Here is a 21,131-nt window from a genome sequence, read left to right as displayed (position 1 = left end):
GAGGGTTTCTTAAACAACTGAGAAACAGTAATGATTTATTCAGAATGTTCAGAGACCAGTAATTCTTCATAAACAAAGGTAGGTCACGATGGGTTACTATTTACATTATATAGAAGCCAAACAAAACAACATATAATATAAACATAGAAGTTTCTATTCCCCTACTTGAACTCAATGAATACTTATCTTGTTCATTTTTCATTGATTTTACTTGTAATAATTTAATTTATTTTATTTATTTATTTATTTGCAGTTGGTTTACCAGGATAGTCCATTGGGCCAAAATAACCCGTTTTCAATGGAGTCCTGGGGAGAAAAGCTCCAATACAGACAAAATTAGGTGCATACAAAATATAAAAATATAAAAATATAAAAATACAAAAATATAAGAATACAAAAAGATTGTACAGAGTAAAAACATAAAAACATTTAAGTTCAAAATTCAAAAGCATTCTAATCAGTACAGTATGATGGGGATAAATGAGAGGCAGGAAAAAGAAGGGGTAATGTGATATACATCTAGAGGAGTTATTCAAGCAGACATCAAAAACCTTATAGGGTAGGTATGTTGATGGAACTTTGGATTAGTAGGTAGAGATACGTATCAAAATGTAAAGGATGATGAGATATAATGAAATTATGAGGGGAGAGAGCAAGAGCAATCCCAAGTAATTAATTAACTAATTCAACAAGGTACCATTCATCAGAGTTCAGACTCAAATGTAACAAATTAACATCATAATGTTATTTTGCCTTTCCTGCTACTAGTCTAGTCCAGGTACAGATTTGCTGTATCCAGGACTCTTTGTAAGCTTCTGAGCCCCCCAACCCTTTCCCTGTTGGAGGAAAGCCTTCTAACTTATCAGAGGGAGTGGTAAGCATCAGGTAGCCTATCTACCACAAGAGTAGTGGTCCCTGGCCCAGAAATTGTAGCTACTGGCTGTTTGAGCAGTTTTTTTCCATCTCTTTCAACTTTCTGGTTTGAAAGCCGCACTTGTGCCTGTTTCCTGCCTTTCCTATAACTAGCCTAGTCCGGTTACAGAGTTGCTGTATCCAGGATTGTTAGTAAGTTTCTGAGCCTCCAAGCCTTTCTGTTTTGGAGGTAAGCCTTCTAGCTTATCAGTGGGAGTGGTAAGCACTAGGTAGCCTATCCTCCACGTGAAGAGTGAGTTTTGGCCCAGAAATTGTAGTTTATTTGGCTGTTTGGGCAATTTTCCATCTCTTTCAACTTGCTGGCTTAAAAGCCTACATTTGTACTTGTTCCCTGACATTCCTGTAACTAGTCTAGTCCAGGTACAGACTTGCTGTGTTTCAGGACTCTTTGTAAGCCTATGAGCCCCCCAAGCCTTTCTGTGCTGGAAAGAAGCTTTCTAGCTTATCAGTGGGAGTGGTAAGCATTATGTTGCCTATCTGCCACAAGAGGAGTGATTCCTGGCTCAGAAATTGTAGCTACTGGTCATTTGGGCCGTTTTTTCCATCTCTTTCAACATTCTGGTTTAAAAGCCGCACTTGCACTTTTCCACCTTTCCTGTGACTAGCCTAGTCCAGATACAGAGTTGCTGTATCCAGGACTGTTGGTAAGCTTCTGAGCCACGCAAGCCTTTTTGTGTTGGAGGAAAGACTTGTAGCTTATTAGTGGGAGTGGTAAGCACTAGGTAGCCTGTCTACCATGAGAGGAAAGGTTCTTGGCCCAGCAATTGTAGTTTATTGACCATTTGGACAGTTTGTCCGTCTCTTTCAACTTTCTGGTTTAAAAGACCACATCTGCACTTGTTTCCCATCTTTCTTGTAACTAACCTACTGGTAGCACTAGAAAGCCTTAAACTGATACAAGCCTTCTAGCTTAGGAGAGAGACTTTGGAGTGATTAAGTATCAGTTTTCTGTACTTTCTTGCTGTACTTAACTGTTTTCCACCTAAACGCAAATTTTCCAGCATTTATTGTGTTTTAAAAGCTATTTTTTTTCACATATTGTACTTATTTGACTGCCTGCACTTTTAAAAAGTTGTTTTTTGTTTAAATAATTTGTTTAACTGTTGTAGGCTACACACTAAAGTGGGATAGCCTTTTCTGATTGTTTGTAGTTGTTTAAAGCTGTTTTAAGTGTATTTTTACTGTTTTTGCCTTATCTTTCCAAAAAAAAAAAAAATCCTTGTTTTCCGCCTTTCTAAGCTAGTATAGTCCAGTTATCAGGCTAGTGCTGAATTCAGGGCTGTGATACTAGTTTCTGAGTTGCCCATACCTTACTTGGACTATAAAAGGATGTTTCTCTGCTCATCTGTGAGAGAGTGGAGCTTTGAGCAACCTATTTGTCCCTGGAGGAGTGATTCCAGCCCAGAAGTTAGTAGTTTATTGGCCATTTTGGGCTAATTTCTATCTCTTTTATTTCCCTACCATAAAAATTGTGTTTGCACAGTTTTGTGCATCGGGCAGTGCTGGTTAGCTATGGTTAAATTATTCCCGGTTCCACTAAGTCTCCTCTTCAGTTTTTCCCTTGAAACTAGTCTAACTCTCAACCTAAACACTCAAAAAGCATCTTACAGCCCAGCACTTGCTCAGACCTAATAGCAAGCACTAATATAGCCTGACATTGATTGCCCAGCAGGGCAAGGCTCTTTATTCACCCCTCGCCAACCAAGCGACTAAGCAGCTCACCCTACTATTCAGGTATAACCAAAGAGTAACTTCAGGTGCACTCTCCAGTCCAGCTGGTGAATCTGGCTATCCTGAGGCAATGTTACAACTGCCTCATGTACACAGACAACCCTCTCCTCCTACCACAAGACACTAACATATGCGAGAGATGCAATTATACAGCCAAACTGGAAGCTAAGCTGTCTCCACCCAAGACTGGAACAGACAGTCATGAGGAGAAGGTTAACACTTGCACCACAACTCCAGCCGCACACAGACCTACTAAAACAGCACTGGCAAAAAATACACATAAATACACAAAATCATATTCGGAGGCTCTAAATAAAAACCTGCAAAAGCATTAGAGACCTCCAAAGCAGACACCCAAACAACCTGCACTTCCCGTCACAAACCAGACAACACATAAAACACAAAATCAATGTGCCACACAATGACAGCCCTTAAGGTGAAATAACATGCCTAACACACTAGTAATAGGTGACTCTATAGTCAGGCACACTGACGTCCCACTCAGTAGGCTGGACAAGCAGAAGGTTACTGTTAGCTGCCTGTCGGGAGCCAGAATCCGAAACATAACACAAGCACTCAGGTCACTCCAGAACAAGTACAAATATGACTCTGTCATTGTTCATGTTGGTGTGAATGACCTGAGACGTGCCTCCCTGGACTACATGAAAAGAGACATGGAAGAGCTCTCTGATTATGTAGCCCAGGCTGGTATAACCCTGACCCTGAGTAACATCCTGCCCTCACCAAGAATGATACCTCAGTATAAAGAAAAAAATTATCAATTTTAACAATTGGCTAAGCTTTTGGTGTCATTCAAAGGGGATCCAGTGTTTGTCAGCCTGGGATGACATGCTCGACAAGCCATGTTGCTTCACAAGAGACAGTTTGCACCTGTCACCCCTAGGCTTTCGAATACTGGTCAAGGTTCTTGCTGCCCCCATAGTGCCTTTTTTTAGGCAAGGCTCAAAAGTGAAACCCACCTCCATAAACAGCACAATTAACAAAAAACTGAGGGTTATGCTACTCAATGCCAGGAGTTTAAATCTCAAAATGCACATGCTCAAAGCACTCCTCAGTATGGAGAACGTCGACATCTGTGCAGTAACTGAAACCTGGTTCAAGACTCCAGAGAGCACCCCAGCACTACTGGGCTACAACTCATACCACATGTTTCGGCCACAGAACATGGACCAAAACACAAAAGGAGGGGGTGTATACATATTCATCAAGGATACCTACACTTCCAGGTTACTGGCACAGCATGATACCTCTGAGATCATCCATGTGCAACTAACATTGAGCAAATCTGCAATGCAAATTGTGGCCTGCTGCAGATCACCCTCCATGAGTCAGGACCAGCACTCCACCTTTCTGGAGACACTGGAAAACATGAAGGTCCAACCAAACACCCTGATATTGGGTGATTTCAATTACCCTACCATTCATTGGGAAAACTACTCGAGTACAAATTCCCAGGCCCAGTGCTTCCTGGAATTCATCAACTCAAATTGGTCATCACCAACATGGGTGACAGGTGTTCCACACCGGAGGTCATCCCGTCACTGGTTAGGTCAGATCATAAACTAATCATTCTGGATGTCCACACCCCACCACCACCCCAACTAAGGAAACCCCAGTAAAAACTTCTCTAAAGCAAACTTCACCTTACTTAAGACAGAGGTGGTAAGTTTCACAGCCCCCACGCTAAAGGATAATGCTGCCCAAGATGCAGAAACCTTTACAAATGCACCCAATGAGCACCTACAAGGATGCATGGATTGTGCCATCCCTAGCAAAACTAAGACTCACTCCTCTAAGAGAAGGAAACCAGTTTGGTGGACCCCTGCAATAAACCGGCTATACAATAGAAGGAGGAAACTTATTCAGAAAAAAGCAAATCCCAAGAAGGAAAGACATCCCTGATCGGTATCAGTAAGAAATTGAGGTCTCTCATGAAATTATCCAAGTCTAACTTTGAAAGGAAAATAGCCAAGGATTCAAAAGATAACCACAAAGCCTTCTTTAGCTATGCTAAGAATCTAAGTGGCAACTTGCAGATATGCACTGAACTAGTGCAAAATAGCACAAAATATACTGAACCTACTGATCTACTGCCAATCATTAGCAGACTGGAGTTCCGCTGTGGCGACCCCTAACTGGGAAAAGCCGAAAGACAAACAACAACACCAACAACTGATATTGCCAGCATCCTGGCAGATAGATTCAATGCAAACGTCACCCCCCTCTCACCTCCAAAAGGGCCCACAACAATACTGGAAACATGTAGTGTCCCAAAAATCACAGATGCACAGGTGAAAACAGCCCTTTCAAAATCCAAAAACACAGTATCAATGGGACCAGATGTTGTCCCAGGCTGCGTCTTGCATGAACTACAGAACGAACTAACCCCCCCCCCCACCTAAGCACGCTGTTCAACCTCAGCCTCTCCAAAGGCTACATGCCCATAGAATGGCGCACAGCAACGGTTATTCCTCTCCACAAAGGAGGGGCCACAACTGACCCTGGTAATTATCGCCCCATAAGCCTGACTAGCCTGGTCTGCAAGGCTATGGAACACATCATCATGGAACTCATTAACAAAGACATTGGGAACCTCCAAACACTTGACCTGACTCAGTTCTGCTTTGTTAAGGGCAGATCATGCCTGCTAAACCCGGTTGACTTCTTCAAGACAGTCAGCAAGACCATAGATGAGGGAAAGGTGGTTCACACAGCCTACATTGACCTCTCCAAGGCTTTCAACACCATTCCCCACTTGGGTATTACAGAAAAACTCACCAGCCTGAACATAAACCCCTATGTCACGAGATGGGTTGTCAACTGGCTTACAGACAGAACTCACACGGTAAGAATAGCGGGCTGCAGGTCCGACTCTAAACTAGTCACAAGTGGTGTCCCACAAGGCTTGGTCCTGGGACCCCTACTGTTCGGCATATACTTCTCAGAAGTACAGGCAAACACAGGAGGACTATGGCTAACCAAGTTTGCAGATGACTGCAAACTGGGAGCCATAACTGACTCTCCGGCTGACACGGGCATCCTCCAAAAGGGCCTTACTGAGACAGACACCTGCTGTCAAAGTCATAGCCTCAAGCTAAATGCCAAAAAGTGCATAGTCATCCCATTTGGGAAAAACAAAACACCCATGAATTACCACATAGGTGGCAGCCCCCTTAATACAGAAGAGGTAATAAGAGCTCTGGGGACTCAGGTAGATAGAAATCTCTCCTTTGACAATCCTATTGCCAAAGTAGTTAGGGAATCCTTCTATGTTGCCCATCTAATTACTAAAAGGTTTGCATCTGGAAATAAAGATGTTATAGTGCCCCTCTACTCCTCTACTCGTCACTCATTAGACCCATCATAGAGTACAATGCCCCATTTGGGATGTACCTCACAAGACACTTCCAACAGCTGGAACGACCACAAATGTACCTTACCAAGAGGATTACTGGTCTCAAACATATGTTCTATGCAGCCTGACTGAAAAAACTCTGGCTGTACTCAGTGGCATATCGCTTACTCAGAGGTGATCTCTGTCTGACTTACAAAGCCATGCCCAACTCAGAATTGATGGACATGCTCCTCCTAAAGAAATCCAAGTCACTGCGAGCCATGTGCTCTAGTGAGCTAAACCTTGCCACAACAATAAATAGAACATGCTGGAGGGATAGATTAATGTCACGAGACACCCCATGCTTTGGAACAAAATTCCAAATTACATCTGGCAGAGCCCCTCAATAACACTCTTCAAGAGAAACCCGTTTGGTATGTACCTCTCAAGACATCTGCAACAACTGGAAAGGCAGCAGAAATACCTCACTAAAAGAATCACAGGCCTAAAGCAGATGCCCTATGGTGACCACCTTAAAAAAACTCCAGCTATACTGTGTCGCATATCATCTACTCAGAGGTGATCTCTGCTTAACATACAAGGCCATGTCAAACCCAGAGGTTTGGACATGCTACACTTAAAGAAATCCCAATCCCTCAGAGCAACACGCTCTAGGGATCTATACCTTGTCATCACAATAAACAAAAGATGCTGTTGGGATAGGTTCCTGACCCAGAGACTCCCCAGACTCTGGAATAGATTACCCATACATGTCAAGCAGAGTGCCTCTTTGGCCCTCTTCAAAAGGAACCTTGACAATTGGATGGGAGAAAGGAAATTCACCCCGTGGATCATGTCAGTCGCCCTGCTATACAGGGGTCCAGGGAAGTAAATAGTGTGGGAAGAAATAGCCTGGGAATTGTTATGGCTAGGGTTGTATAGGCCCTAGGGCTGATAGCCTAGTACCAACCTATGAACCTATGGGTAACAGAAAATACACCCCTGGGATCACTTTATTGGCTCTGCTTTACAGAGGATCAGTTAATTAATCAATGGGGCAGTGAAAGCCGACACACTCTGGCTAGGCTTATAAATGCCCTTGGGAAGATAGCCTAGTACCTACCTATGAACCTATGAACTATATATAATAGCAGTAACAGTAGAGAGTTTTGAAAAAAAAAATGCCGTCATGGACACTAATGCCTTCTTCAGTTAAAGTATGATTTAGAAATGTCATGTATATCCTGGTTGAATAATAGTAGCAAGCTCTTAGTACAAATGTTATTATTATTCTGTCTAAGCATAGTTAATATCAATTATGGCAGGTATCATAGCTTTGAGTGCTGTTCGATCAATCCTGATATGGTGTGCGTGGATGCAGCCGTGTCTGGCAGCTAGTACAAATGTAATTATTATTTTGTCTAAACATAGTTAATATCAATTATGGGAGGTATCATGGCTTCAAGTGTTGTTTGATTAAGCCTGACATAGTGTCTGTGGATGCAGCTGTGTCTGGCAGCTGTTGTACGTTGTCGTTTTTGTCTCCAGGAAGCTGTGGGTTGTGACTTGTGATCAGGGTTTACTGATGCTTGCGTATTAGGAAGAGACATTTAGTGTTTTAGCCTGTATCCAGGGGAAGGGGGTGGGTAAAACTGTGATGTGGGATATTTTGGCAGAGCATAGTTTGTTTATACATGTGCTGAGTGAGAGGTGGGAAGGCTTGAAGAATGTGTCATCTGTTGTTGTGGCAGCTTGCTGGAAGGGTTTTTTTTTTTTTTTATCTGTTTGCTCTCTGTTCTTTTCCTGGCTGCTGCCTTGCTGAAAGGGAGGGAATTTAGGCTTGAAGTTGCAGTGAAGTGAAGCTTTGCTTCAGGTGCATCGAAAGCCTCTGGTATGCAATACACAGACACACTAACAGAAACAGACACTCCCAGGTTGCTATGGTAACGGAGACAGAGTGACGATAATGCTTAACGGCTGTGAGGAGCCGCCAAGATGATTCTCAGCAATGTTTTTGGTTTTAAAAAAAAAAAAAATATATATATATATATATATATATGTCTCTCTCTATATATATACATATATATATATATATATATATATATATATATATATATATATATATATATATAAAATAAAAGGGCTGTTTTAAACCACATACACACCTATTGATAGTCTCCCAACACTTTGTTTTGCTGATTAAGTTGATTCTTGATAAAAAAAAATAATAATAATAAGCACAATTTTGTATTTAAAATATATTTTAGTCCAAACACATTAAGGACTTACATAAAAGTGGAAGTCTGAGTTATTGTGAAAGAATAAGAGCACTTGGTCTTGTGCAGAACCCTTTGCAGTGGTCTGGGAGGCGAGCTTGCTCGGACGTGTTGAGCATATGGGGATAACTGATTCTAGGGGTGTTTGGGGTTGCCAGGAAATGCTAGAGAGTCACCAGATTTCCTTTGTTGAAATATCTGTAGGAATGAAAAGTGTGTTGAGTTGTTCACTGGCAGAGTGTCCACTGCATGGAACAGGCTGGTAAAATGGAACCGGACAAATATTGGTTTGGATATTTTAAGAACAGCCTGGAAACACACCACATGAATTAGTGAATGGCATTCTGGCAAAACTGGATGGGTATTGTTACCCATGCATGAAGTACTGATATCTGTGTATGTAAGGATGGAAATATAACAAATAAGAAACTAGAAGGGTCTCATAATTTAAAGTCTATGCACCGTATAAACATGCTTGGAAGGAGCTAATAATAAGAATAAGGATTACTGCTTATAATTTCTCAAATAAATAAGCAACAGCCAAAAAAAAAAAACACACACACACAATAGTTATATAATGTATGATTTTAGTAAATCTAGACATAAAATATATAACTGTCATATAAGATGAAGCAGTCTGCTGAATTTAGATATTAAACACAGGATTTAATAACATGGGTTGTGTATAATAACTCTACTGTCTTACCTTGTCATAAATGTAGTCAACTAAATACAGAAAATGTAATAAGGGATCTGGGGACCCAAGTAGATAGTAATCTCTCCTTTGATCATCATATTGCCAAGGTTGTTAGAAAATCCTTCTATGTGGCCCACCTAATCACAAAAGGGTTTGCATCTAGAACAAAAGAGGTTATTGTGCCCCTCTACTCATCACTCATCAGACCCATCATAGAGTACAATGCCCCATTTGGGATGTACCTTACAAGACACCTACAACAGCTGGAAAAACCACAGAAGTACCTCACCAAGAGGATTACTGGCCTCAAACATATGCCCTATGCAGCCCGACTGAACAAAATCCAGCTGTACTCGGTTGCATACTGCTTACTCAGAGGTGATCTCTGCCTGACATAAAAGGCCATGTCCAACTCAGAATTGATGGACATGCTCCACCTAAAAAAAAAAGAACAAATCCCCAAGAGCCACAAGCTCTAGGGATCTAAACCTCACCACAATGATAAATAGGACGTGCTGGAGGGATAGATTCCTGTCCCAGAGACTCCCCATGCTTAGGAAGAAGATTCCAATCTACATTAGGCAGAGCCCCTCACTAACACTCTTCAAGAGAAACCTTGACAAGTGAATGGTAAACAGAACATTTACCCTGGGGATCACTGCAGTGGCTCTGCTGGACAGAGGCACAGGGAACTAATGGCTCTGCTGGACCCAGGCACAGGGAAGTAATCTGAGGAGGTGGCGAAAGCCAACACATTCTGGCTAGGCTTATAGATGCCCTCAGGCAGATAGCCTAGTACTTACCTATGAACCTATGAACAATGTCAAATTTGGGGAGTCCACCTCCACCAGTAGACCAGTTACCACTGTTGTACCACAAGGATATGTGCTGGGCCTTCTACTGTTTGGAGTCCATTTCTGTGAAGACCAGACAAAGGTAGATGTCCTGTGGCTTACCAAGTTTGCAGATGACTTTAAACCGGGTGCAATCATACAGTCCCCAAAGCTGTTAACATATTACAGAAAGGGCTGACATAGACAAATTATTGGTGCCAAACTCACTGACTAAAACTTAATGCAAAAAATTCCTCATTATCCCTTTTGGCAAAGAAGTAGCCCTTGCTAATTATGATATAGACAGCACCCCTCTATGCTCAAATTCAGTGGTGTGAGACTTGGAAATACAGGTTGACAGCAATGTAAAATTTGATCACCATGTGTCCATAGTGGTAAGAAAACCATTCTACATTGTGCATCTCAGAAATAGTGGCATTGCATCCAAGACTAGGGAGGTTATAGCTCCACTGTTTTCAACCCTTACCAGACCACTAATTGAGTACAATGCTCCCTTCTGTATGGACCTCACCAGATATCTGCAGCAACTGGAGAGACCACAGAGGTATTAACCAAGACAATTCAGGGGGTCCATAACATGAACACAAGGAAAGACTGAAAGCTCTGTCACTGTACTCTGTATCATACAGGCTGCTGGGAGGCAACCTGTGCCTGGCCTACAGAGCAGTCTCAGACCCTGCTTTAATGGAAATGCTAAACATCTGCAAATCAAATGGGACAAGAATAACTCACTCCAGGGATCTCAACCTAGCCTGTGACATTAACAGAACATGCTGAGAGACAGATATATCTTCCAGCAATTGCCACTCCTCTGGAATAAGCTCCCACTCCATGTGAAGCAAGGGCTCCTCAATGACAACTGGATGGGTGACTGTAAATTCATCCTGGGGGTGGCACCTATGTCTCTCATGGACTGGGGCAGTCTTTGCTGATCACAGAATCATTCTGCTAACAATTACATCTAACTGTGGTAAATAAGGGTACTCAGGTTATTACACGGCTAGGCTTGTAAAGGCCCTAGAGCCATTAGCCTAGTAACCTCCTATGAACCTATGGCATACACTACACTGAACATCAAGGGGAAGCATGATTATTTTCTTATATAAGTAAATATGCATAACAAGTCATGTAATTCCTTTAACTAGAATTGTAGTTTTTGTAACCCATCTTCACCATATATAACAGTTAAGCGGTTACCAAGGTAACTATTGTTTATACATGACATCAAACTGACAAAGTTGTTCAAGAGAAACAATAGAAGCCTGAACTTGAAATGTCACAGACTGTAACAAAATAGTATTAAATTGACAATAGACACTCAGTTTAATAACATGGGCTTGTGTATAATAACACTACTGTTTTAACTTGTTATAAATGACATACACTATATTGAACATCAAGGAGAAGCATGATGATTTTCTCATATAAGTAAATGTGCATAACAAGTCATATAATTGCTTTAACTTGAATTGTGGTTTTGTGACACATCTTGACCATACATAATACTTAAGTTGTTACCAAGGTAACTAATGTTTTATACATGGCATCAAACTGACAAAGTTGTTCAAGGGAAACAGAAGCCTGAACTAGGAATGTCACAGAATGTAACAATTACATTCTGAACAGATAGTATTAAATTGACAATAACCACTCAGTTTAACCTTTGTTGATTATACAAAATAGAATCTTGCCATTTAAACCTTAAAACTTTCAGTATATCCCATAAAATGTCAATTTATTAATATGGAAACGGAACTTGTAATCATTAATCATAATAAGTGAATTTGTTGTTTTTAACCTATAATTTCACTCATTTTATAATAAGAAATGAGAGATATGAAAATCCTTATGTGTAGGATATGGGGGAAGAGGGATGCACTGATAATTATAATGCACTAACTTTCATCAGTGTTCACATAAAACAAACATGATGCTTTAAGTAATTTAGCAAGAAAAAGTGATTACTTAAATGCTGGCAAACAATGAAATATAACTTCCGATATAGCCAGTAAAATACATTGTGTTATAAATATTAGGTATAAATATTATTACCATCCATTTATATTAAGTAATAAGTTTTGAAAGACTTCATCAATAAAGGTGAAGATGTTAAATAACTGTCTGCTACAATCTTTTATTCAGGTTGTATATATGATCCATCCTACTTTACTATGATTGAATTGCTTGTCATCTATCTTTCATGTAAATATGAATTGCTTATACAATAAGTAGACATTTATATTGTATCTGAATTCTGTCTAATCTACAATAGTACTATAACTGTTCAAAATAATATAAATAGTGCTTATTCATATTAAAAATAGTCTCCATATGATAATTCAATTTATGGAGCTCAGATGTTCTGGATTGTCAAGGTATGAGTGATAATCTGATGGACTTAGGTTTATCCATCAGATTAGGAATGATTTTCATTCCATGGCTAGTGCAGATCTTAGTTTTGTTAACATTTATTAATTTAAATTTATTTCACAAAAACATTTTTAGTATGCCTGATCAAAACATTACTTTACTGATAAACACTCAAAGTATAAAACTGATAATTTCCCTTAAAAGCTGAAACATACACATTATAGTTATCAGAGTAAAATGTTTAATAGTCACAATAAAACAAAAAAAATACGTAGTCTAAATAACCTAAGATGTGATTTAACTTTATTATCTTTAAATACCAATGGCTTAAACAATCCAAGCAAGAGATCAAATCTATTGAAATATTTAAAACTGAACAAAGTACAAATTGTCTTCCTACAAGCATGTAACTCACAGTTGTGATAAGATGTCTCATTTAGTGTTGTTTTACATGTGAGACCTGCATATCTGGATGTATAATGCTTATTAGAGTGGCCGCAAAGGTCTCCAGAACCCCAAGAACACTCCTAGCCTCTATCTAGTTAATACGCATAGCATTTCATGTAGTCTCACACATACCTGTTTATTTGACTTCAAAACCTAGTTGCAAAGGGCACTAGGCCCATAAGAACTCACTGAAACTGCTATTTAATGGGTATTCATCACATTTCATGATACCTCTCAGGAAAACAGTAGTTTCTTAACATGAGATTGTATTAGGTTATTAAAGCCTGTTTGAAAGCAAGATGCGCCAGGACTATACGGACACTCGTAACTGGTTCCTTTATTAATATTCAATGCTTCTTATATTGTTTTAAAGGAAACCCGTATATAGGATTATCTCATGCTGCTTGTTAGTTGCAAAGGGCACTAGGACCATATGCACACACCCAGTATGCTACTTAGCCAATATATTTCACTTTTCTGACTGATATTACAAATAACTGGAATTAGATATTAGTAAAGCTACCTGTCCAGTCACAAATGGATGCTGCACCATACCTACACACTTAGCTTGTAATGCAACAGATATTATCTCAGTTACTGTAGTTCATTCAACAGAACCGGTACAAGCATAAGTATTGCTTATTTGTCTAACCGCAGGGGCATAGAGTCTTATGGATGTAATTAGCTAACCATTAGCCTAATATTTTTGGGCATTTCTAGTAGTTTACCAGGAAAGCTGGAAATAAGGATATTAAATGGCTAATTTATGGAGTCGCAAAGGGCACTAGCTTTCTAGGAAGTCATACCCATCTCATTTCTTATTGTGTTTATCATGGAATTAGAATACAGGATTATTTTAAGCCTAATTGTATTGTTATAAGGAGCACCTATACCCTAAGGTCTCATAAGTGCATTTTTCTACTGTGTTGGACTATTCTAAAAGATACAGAGGGATAATTGCTTGCAATACTATACAATACTGTTCATGTCCTTGTATTCCTGAAGTAATGCTTTACTGGCTTTGTGAATGTCTATGCTGTACTGCCATTAACTGTTGTTTTTTCCTGCATATATTTTGTATATAACCTAAATACTGCTGTGTTCCTACCTAATTATGTAAATAAGTCACCGATACAGTGAATTTTAGTGCTAGTTAACCAGTATTTGCCTACCTGTAATTATTAATCTCAACCCTCACTGTTTTTATCTTTCTCTCTTTCCTGAAGCATTGCTCTAAACTAATCCCCCTCCTCTTTGTTTTTCGAGCCCTAGAGGACCTTCCCCTGTGGTATTCTTCTGGCCACAGTAACAGCAACAGTGGGTTGTGGACCCTAACTGTTACACTGCACCTCTGATCATCAGTCTAGGAACAAACAAAAAGCTTAAATAATACCTCAGAAGTATGTGTCCCTGTAAATAACTGCTATATGATGAACTGGTGTTATGGTTAATGTTAGAGTGAATAATATAACAGACAATTTCAGCATTCTCCTGCTAGTTGCCACAAAAAGCAGAGGCCAGCAGCCCCTCATCTTTCTCTATAGCTACCCTCATCTTGCATACAGTTTCTGTGCTATTTTACCAACCCTACCTTATCTCCTCCTCTGAACTTTATGTCCAAACCCTCTCTCACTAATATTTCTGCTCTGTCTTACTGACTGTAGTCTCTTACATACTGCCTTGTATTATTACTATCTTAATTCTACTGTGTCCCGCTACTTGCTGCTAGTATATCTTCTCGGTCCCTCCATTCTCTCACTGTTTAGTCCATCTCAGCCTTTCATCTCTAACCTTCCTTAAGCATAGCTGTCCATGTAAATTGGGCCCAGCGTAGTCTTCCAAACGTCTCTGCTCTTATTTGTATGCTATCTATTCTCTCAGTAATCCTACATACTTACTTTCAAACCTGCCCTCTACTCCTCTGATTGTTTCCAGGCAGACCTGCCTTATACCTTACTTTGGCTCTTCCCACTCCATTCGCCCTACGGGCTCACTCCACTCCCCTACCCTGCCCTCAATTCCCACCCGCCCCCAGTGCACCTACATTTATTCCCATCTAACCACTCCCACTTATCTGTAACCACTCCCACTCCTCACAGTCAGTCTTCTTTAATCTCTCATTAACAGGGCCCACCTTAACTTTCTCAAGTCCCTCACTACAACTTATCTCCAAACCCTCACTATAACTTATTTATTAAGCCACTCACTCTATTATGATCAAACAGCACTCAATCATCCTATAATGCCTCCACATACTTGTAACATACATCCAAAAACAAATCCTATTTACTGCCTCATACCCCCACTTATTATTCTCGGCCTTCTTACAGCCTATGAATACCAACACCTCCCTGCCACACACTTCTCTAGATAAACTACCATTACTACTAATCCATCACATCATTTTAACCTATTGCTACCCCACCCCTCATCTAGCACTACTACTGCAAAACCTCAACATCCCATTTGTGTTTCATATATTAACCCCAGGACTAAAAACTATCACAAACTCTTGTTAAAACACCAGAAACTTGTTATTGGACTGCTATCTAACCTCATAGTAGATGGTGACATCCACCCTAACTCAGGCCCAACCCCCCTTGCTACTATAAACCCCACAAATAACAACCTTACTATCCTACAGAACTCAAATAATGCCACCAACTCATTCTTAGTGTGTCATCTAAACATTAGAAGTATAAACAAAAAATTCACTATTTACATGCCTTCCTGGATGACCACTCCCGTGAGGTTTTATGCCTTTCCGAAACCTGGCTCAAACTTTCTACCACTGATAATGAAGTTATACCCCCAGGTGACAATATAGTATGGCTTGATCGCATCTCAAAAAAAGGAGGGGGAGGTAGCCATCTTATATAAATCCACACTTGAAGTATCCAAACCTAGCAATCCAAATACCCAGGTCACTAACAATGCAGAAATACTCATCACAAATGTCCAAATCAACAAACACAAATCTATAAACATTGTTTGTATTTATATTCCCCCAGATGACAACACAAATACCTTGGAGAGTATCCTCAAATGGCTATCTACTAACTTCCTCCAGGAAACTATTATTATTGGAGACATTAATATCGATTGGTATACTTGCTCTGCAGACATCCCCTCGATCCATATAAATTTGCATGGCTTCTCTCAGTTAATCTCATCACTTACCAGAATTAATAAGCTCAACAATAAGGAAAGTATCCTTGACTGGATATTAATAAACAATTCACCCCAGCTATACCAAGGAAGCACCCTACCTGAAGACTGTAGTGATCACTCCCTCACCTATATAATTAGAAGAATAAATGACATCCCTCATCAATCTACCTTTAAAACTATTAGAAATACTAAGAACTTTACTCAGACTAATTTCCAGAATGAGCTTAACTCATGTAACTGGTCCAACCTAACACTACTTCCTCTAGATGCAGCAGTCTCATACTTTAACTCTACATTTCTTGCTATCCTTGACAACCATGCTCCCAAACATACTATTATAACCAATAACAAAGTTTCACCATGGCTGTCCAATGATACAAGACAAAAGATTATTAGCAGAAACAAAGTGTGGAACACCTGGAGAACCATTAAATCCCCAAAAGACCACCTCTTATATAAACAGTTGAGGAATGATACTAAGAAGGCTATTATATTAGATAAAAATAAATGCTAATGCAATCTACAACAAAAACACCAAAACCAGTGACAAAAATTCTGGTCAGGCATTAATAAACTACTCCACCCAGGTCATTCAACTACCCCTACCTCCCTAACTACACTCCAACAACCTCCTAAAATTGTTGCCAATGCTTTTAATACTTTCTTTACTGAAACAGTGCAATCCCTAGCAAACAAACTTTCTGAAAATACCCTAACTACCACCAATCCCACACCTGATAATAAAATCCCCTTCAGGCTTGATCCAGTACCAACATCTTTTATTAAGTACCTACTGAAAAAACTGAAACCCACCACCCTCTCAGCAGACCTACTACCTGCTGAATATCTCCACAAAGCTGCTAAGGACATAGCATACCCCATTTCAATTTTAATCAATAGAACAATTCTTGAAGCCTATATCCCCTCCATCTGGAAAATCTCCCACATTATTTCTCTACACAAAGGAGGAAATTCCACTGAACTTTCTAATTACAGGCCTATAGCCATTCTATCTCCCTTGGCTAAAATAATGGAAAAATCTATTCATAAGCAACTTCTTGCCTATCTGAATCAAAACTCTCTCCTAGCCCCCTCCCAGCACAGATTTAGACCCTGCCATAATGCAACCTCAGCCCTTCTCTCCTTCTCTAATACAATAAATAAAAATCGTAATAATAACAAGCTCTCCTCTGTCCTCTTCCTAGTCCTATCCAAGGCATTCGGATACCACCAGCTACTCTTAGACACACTAAAATCACTCCCCATAGATAACCTAGCAATAAACTGGTTTCACTCTTACCTAAGTGACAGACAACAAGCTGTACTATGGAAAGAGAATCTATCATCCCTTTTACCAGTCACCCTTGGAGTCCCTCAAGGAGCTATACTGGGTCCCCTCCTATTCTCCTTATTCATTAATGACCTACATAAACTCATCCCAAGTGCAATTTATATTCAGTATGCAGATGACTCCACCTTAATCTGCTCTGCCACCTCCCCCTCAGATTTATAAGCTTTATCACAAATCACTTTCAACCAAGTAGAGAACTGGCTCACAGGTTGCAGACTACTACTAAACCCAAACAAAACAAAGCTATTGCTCTTCTCTCCAACTCGCAAGATCTTCTCACCACCTCTCACAATAACATCCAACAATGGTACCATAATTTCCCCAGAACCTATTACTAAAGTACTGGGAGTAATCATTGACAATAACCTTAAGTTCGATACTCACATAGACAAAACTATTAAAACAGTCAACAAAAAATAGGGTCTTTTTACAGAATTAAGCAATTCCTAACCCCATATATTAGAACTGTTATTGCCCGTACACATCTGCTATCAACCCTTCATTATGCCTCAACCATCTTTGCTAACCTATCCAAATCAAATCTCAATAAATTGAATAGTTTCTATAATAATACTGCCAGATTTGCCACAGGGTCAGCTTTTAGAACCCAGCATTGTGTAAATCTTCAATCATTAGGCTGGCTAGAATTACCCAACCAACTGCAATATAACCAACTAATAGTTGTCCATAAAGTTCTCTACAACCCAGACAATACACCTGTACTGAAAAACATTATCACCCCCTACAGTAACCTAAAGACTCTTCACTCTTCTTACAATGTACTAGCACAGGCTGTTAAAACCAACAATTCAGCTGGTGCATCACTATTCTCCAGCTCTGTCAGAAACAACTGGAACCTTCTTCCTGTGGAACTTACCAATGACCCTACCTTATCCCAATTCAAAAAAATCTCTTAAAAATACCTGAAAATGCAATAGCTTTGTCCCTGTACAAACCCTGACTAACCCCTCAATAAACAGAATCTGTAAATGTGAACCCCATCACAAGATTATATCTGTGAACCACTAACTGCTTACAATTTTGTTAATCTCTCTCTCTTCCAGAAAGAAAGTGAAAAAAAATATTAATTCACTATTTTCTTTCTTAGACACTAACTAGCAACCTATCCTGTGTGTATGTGACTTAAAATTGTTCCTGTTTATATATATTGTGAAAGTGTATGTGACTTGAAATTGTTCCTATATATATATATATATATATATATATATATATATATATATATATATATATATATATAAAAACAATTCAATATTTGTAATAATTCACTGTAATCATTTTCACTGTAATTATACTAATAATTGGTAATGTAGTAATGTGCACCTGGAGCTTTTCTCCCCAGGCCTCCACTGAAAATGGACCTGTATCTAGTTGGACTTTCCCAGTTAACAAATGTAAAATAAAATAAATAAATAAAAGAAACTCATTTCAAAACAAATGCCAATTACAAATGGAATTCTAAGGAATATATGATATTAGCACAATCTACTTATAAGACAAAGACAAAAGTGGTAACAATGTTATGGAAAACAAATGTGATTAACCCAGAAATCATTTATAAGTATGAAGATAAAGAAGGCCTTATGGCATTAGTAATAGTTAAATATAATAAAGGAATATGGACCCTTGCCAATCTATACTGGTTCCCAGGCATTGGAGCAGGAATTGTTAAAAAACACTTGGATTTCATTTCCAATAATTATAAAGGCAACTTATTATTAGGAGATTTTAACTGTATATTTGATATTTCTGAAACTACAAATAAAAGACCACTGTGTACATCTGCTGTATCAAATGCTTTAAACAACTGGGTAAAATCCTTTCATCTTGCAGATACACTCAAATTTAAAGAAGATAAATCTTTGTTGTTTTCCCATCAAGATCACAGATTTGGTACCCAAACTAGAATAGAAGTATTTGCTGCCCATGACTTACACTCTAAAATCATTAATTTCTCAATCACTCCCTGCCCTTTTTCAGATCACAAGTCATTGATACTAAAACTTCAAAATGGGTACAAGTCATTAATCTTTAACTCCAGAATTCCAGGATATATAACTAAAATTGAAGAGTTGAAATCCTGGTTATTATCTGAATTACAATTCTTCTTAGATATTAATTACACCACAGAGATAAATACAATAATGATATGGGACTCATTAAAATCTTACATGTATGGTAAAACCCTAACTTGGTATAAAAAAATCAGAGAATGGGATTCTGAATTATTTGATCTACAATCCAAAATTAAAGCTGAAAAAATCAAAATCATTTGGAGATGAAAAAGAAAGTAGAATTATTAAACAATAAATACAATGAAATTATAACACATAAAACTAGTTTAACTTTAGAAAAAAAACTAAAAATTAATACCTTGGCCACTTCTCCCAAATATGCATATTTTATCCACAAGAATCAAAATACAATCAAAAGCTAATAAGATTAAAAGTATCTTCCATGAAAAGAAAGGGAAAAATGTCTCAGATCTAGGTGACATTCTTGATGCCTATAAAAATCACTAAATGGAACATTTCCAAAAAAATATATATATATTGATCAATTAAATCTAGATGAAAAATATTCTACCATAAAAAAATACCAGAAAAATTCAACTAGATCTACAAGCACCCATATCCTACAAAGACATTGCAGATACAATAAAAGTGGGTAAAAATAATAAAACTCCAAGTATAGATGGCATAATTATGGAAATATATATACATTTTCCTTCAAAGATACTATCCCTCTTCCATAAAACTATATTAGAAATTCAGTCACAAGCTTTAGATCCGCCCTCTTGGAGATATTCCTTAATCACACCAATCCAAAAAGAAAAAAATTCCCAAACCTCTGTACCTCATATAGACCTATATCATTATTAAATAATGTCTATAAGATATTTATGACAATATTAACTAACTGAATGAAAATACCACTGCCCAAAACAATAAATAATGATCAAACTGAATCATAGACACACACATGACACTATTAAAAGGATAATTTCTCTTATAGATTAAGTTAATAAAGAAAATAAAGAAACACTCATAATTGGCTTAGATACAGAGAAAGCCTTTGATTCCCTAAATTGGGACTATTTATTCAAAATCCTATTGCTATTTGAATTTCCTGCATCCTTTGTTCATCTCATATATATATATATATATATATATATATATATATATATATATATATATATATATATATATATACAAATAATTTAGTGTATGTCAAGTTAGGTCCTTTTACCTCTGAATCTATACATATAGCAAAAGACACTAAACAAGGATTTTCCATGTCACCAATTCTATTTGCTCTGTCTATTGAAATATTGGCAGATTCAATTTGTAACAATATAAAAATCAAAGGAATAGATGCTTATGAACAATACAATTCTAACATAATCTTATTTGCTGATGACATATTACTAACATTATCTAATACAAAAGAGACATTAGAAGAATTATATATATTAACTGACACATTTCATATGACTTCAGGACTCCACTTCAATAAATCAAAATCAAAATTTTTATTTAAAAATAAAAAAAGAACTGCAGACTAAGGGGGATCACATCACAGGGAAACAGGAATCTACCTTAAAATATCTAGGAATTGAGTTATGCAAGGATAATAATGAAATAGCCTCAAAAAACTACAATATTATCATCAATACAATTAAAATTTCTGTTGAAAAATAGAACAAAATAATATTAACATTTGAAGATAGACTACAGTTAATAAAGATGGTTTTACTACCCAAGATCCTATATCTAGCCTTGGCAATACAATTGTTACCAGAAAGGAATATACTTATAGAAATAAAGTCATGCCTAATAAAATTTTTATGGTTTCCCAAAAGAAACAGAATAGCTTTAATACATCATATCAGACCATGGAAACTGGAAGGATTAAACTTTCCTGATAT

The sequence above is a fragment of the Protopterus annectens genome, chromosome 17.part0, assembly GCF_019279795.1.
Source record: "Protopterus annectens isolate FY-2018-M chromosome 17.part0, PAN1.0, whole genome shotgun sequence".
In the NCBI taxonomy this organism is placed as follows: domain Eukaryota; kingdom Metazoa; phylum Chordata; order Ceratodontiformes; family Protopteridae; genus Protopterus; species Protopterus annectens.
The sequence above is the reverse complement of the archived record's forward strand: the minus strand, read 5'-3'. Positions refer to the sequence as shown.